Below are 3,394 nucleotides of genomic sequence, written 5' to 3'. Positions count from 1 at the left end.
GGTCTCTTTTATTTTCCATAAAGTCCGGAGACTCATCCCAACTTGTGAGGGAATCATTGCTTCCATCATCCTTTCCTCACATGGGACAATGCTCTAATAATGGAAATCATGACACTTCTATTTATTTACAACTCAAGAATTACAACTCAATACTTAGGACAAAATATGACTCTATGTGAATGCCTCTGGCAGTGTACTGGGATATGCAATGAATCAAGAGCGACATGTATGAAAGAATTATAAAGGTGGCTTTGCCACATATACGATCTCAACTACATGATCATGCAAAGCAATATGACAATGATGGAGCGTGTCATAATAAATGGAACGGTGGAAAGTTGCATGGCAATATATCTCGGAATGGCTATGGAAATGCCATAATAGGTAGGTATGGTGGCTGTTTTGAGAAAGATATAAGGAGGTTTATGTGTGATAGAGCGTATCATATCACGGGGTTTGGATGCACATGCAAAGTTTGCACCAACTCTCTAGGTGAGAAAGGGCAATGCACGGTACCGTAGAGGCTAGCAAATTGCGGAAAGGTAAGAGTGTGTATAATCCATAGACTCACATTAGTCATAAAGAACTCATATACTTACTACAAAATTTTATTATCCCTCGAAGCAAAGTACTACTACGCATGCTCCTAGGGGAAGGGTTGGTAGGAGTTAACCATCGCACGATCCCGACCTCCACTCATAAGGAAGGCAATCAAAGAACACCCCATGCTTCAAATTTGTCACATAACGTTCACCATACGTGCATGCTACGGGACTTGCCAACTTTAACACAAGTATTTCTCAATTTCATAATTACCCAACTATCATGACTCCAATATTACCACCTTTATATCTCAAAACAATTATCAAGTATCAAATTTATCATAGTATTTAATGCATTCTATATGAAAGTTTTTACTATACCCAACTTGGATGCCCATCATATTAGGACTAATTTTATAACCAAAGCAAATTACCATGCTGTTCTAAAAGACTCTCAAAATAATATAAGTGAAGCATGAGAGATCAATAATTTCTACAAAATAAAACCACCACCGTGCTCTAAAAAGGTATAAGTGAAGCACTAGAGCAAATTATCTAGCTCAAAAGATATAAGTGAAGCACATAGAGTATTCTAATAAATTCCGAATCATGTGTGTCTCTCCCAAAAGGTGTGTAAACCAAGGATGATTGTGATAAAATAGAAAGCAAAGACTCAAATCATACAAGACGCTCCAAGCAAAACACATATCATGTGGTGAATAAAAATATAGCATCAAGTAAAGTTACCGATGGACGAAGACGAAAGAGGGGATGCCTTCTGGGGCATACCCAAGCTTAGGCTTTTGGTTGTCCTTGAATTTACCTTGGGGTGCCTTGGGCATCCCCAATCTTAGGCTCTTGCCACTCCTTATTCCATCATCCATCAAATGTTTACCAAAAAACTTGAAAACTTCACAACACAAAACTCAACAGAAAATCCCATGAGCTCTGTTAGCAAAATAAAACAAACCACCACTTTAAGGTACTTTATGAACTCACTCTTTATTTATATTGGTGTTAAAACTACTGTATTCCAACTTCTCTATGGTTCATACGCCCCGATACTAGCCATAGATTCATCAAAATAAGCAAACAACACACAAAAAACAGAATCTGTCAAAACAGAATAGTCTGTAGCAATCTGTAACATTCGAATACTTCTGGAACCCCAAAATTCTACAAAAATAGTAAGTCCTGTAAAATTTGTTTATTAATCTTCTGCAAAAAGAATCAACTGAAAATCATGTTTTTGTGATTTATGAAAATTATTCTCGTGCGCGTAAAAGTTTGTGTTTTTCAGCAAGATCAAATTAACAATCACCCAAGATGATCCTATAGGTTTTACTTGGCACAAACACTAGTTAAAACATAAAACCACATCTAACAAGAGGCTAGATGAATTATTTATTACTAAACAGGAACAAAAAGCAAATAACAAAAATAAAATTGGTTGCCTCCCAACAAGCGCTATCGTTTAACGCCCCTAGCTATGCATAAAAGCGAGAATAGATCTAAGCATCACTATAATGATAAGGTAAATCACAAAAACTCATCTCATATTCCCTATGTTCAGTAGAATGTTTTCATTGTGGTAAGCAAAAGTAATCAAAAGGGCTAAATTTAATGGGACAGAAGTCCCTAAGATCAAGCTCTATGGGTTCCTCCTTTGGCCCCTCATATTGCACAACCAATTCATCATTATAAACATTATTTTGGCAAAAAGTCATGAGCATTTGCTCGAGAGAAAATCCTAACCCATTGTTTTGAATATCAAAATCATCATTAAGTTCGGAGATTCTATCAACTAGAACATCGGTAGGAACCTCTTTTCTAAGATTTTCATTATAAGCAACATGATCTAAAGATCGTAAACGCATTATGTCTTCTTGATTAAAAAGGATCGCCTCTATGGGAGGACGATCAGCGTCCACCCTATAATGCGCAAAAAATTCTTTGGCTTCTTTCATTATAAATCTGAACTCATGTGCCAAAAAGATAGTAGCTGCACGCTTAACAGAAGAATGCTCAATACTGGAAAATTCTAGGAAAATCCTTTGTATGCAAGGATGCACATGAATAAACTGTCTTTCAAGTTCAACTATAAGCAAGGATATAGCATCCGCAAGACTACTAGTTCTATGAAGAATAGATCCACCCATAGCGGGCAAAGCACCAGCACAAGTAAAGAAATCTTGAATAACCCCTTTTCCAATAATATTACCACTACCGATTCAAAACTTTTTAGTATGTAAGATAGTGGGTTCTTTAATAGAATCATCAAAAGCATCAAAGTTTCCCACCTTATTACTATTGTCCTTATAAACGATAACCTCCCTAGTTTCAGACATAGTGGCAGCAAATAGCACAAGAAGCAAGCAAAAAAGAGGCGAACGGGATAAAGAGAGGGCGAATAAAACGGCAAGGGTGAAGTCGGGGAGAGGAAAACGAGAGGCAAATGGCAAATAATGTAATGCGAGCGATAAGAGTTTGTGATGGGTACTTGGTATGTCTTGACTTGTGCATAGACTCCTCGGCAACGGCCCCAGAAATCCTTCTTGCTACCTCTTGAGCATGCATTGGTTTTCCTTGAAGAGGAAAGGGTGATGCAGTAAAGTGGCGTAAGTATTTCCCTTAGTATTGGAGAACCAAGGTATCAATCCAGTAGGAGGCTACACGCAAATCCCTCGTACCTGCACAAACAAATAAGAACCTTGCAACCCACGCGATAAAGGGGTTGTCAAGCCCTTCACGGCCACTTGCAAAAGTGAGATCTGATAGAGATAATAAGATAAATATTTTTGGTATTTTTATGATATAGATTGGAAAGTAAAGATTGCAAAATAAAATAGATA

Source organism: Triticum dicoccoides, chromosome 2B (assembly GCF_002162155.2).
Source record: "Triticum dicoccoides isolate Atlit2015 ecotype Zavitan chromosome 2B, WEW_v2.0, whole genome shotgun sequence".
Taxonomy (NCBI): Eukaryota; Viridiplantae; Streptophyta; class Magnoliopsida; order Poales; family Poaceae; genus Triticum; species Triticum dicoccoides.
This window is presented reverse-complemented; position numbering follows the sequence as displayed.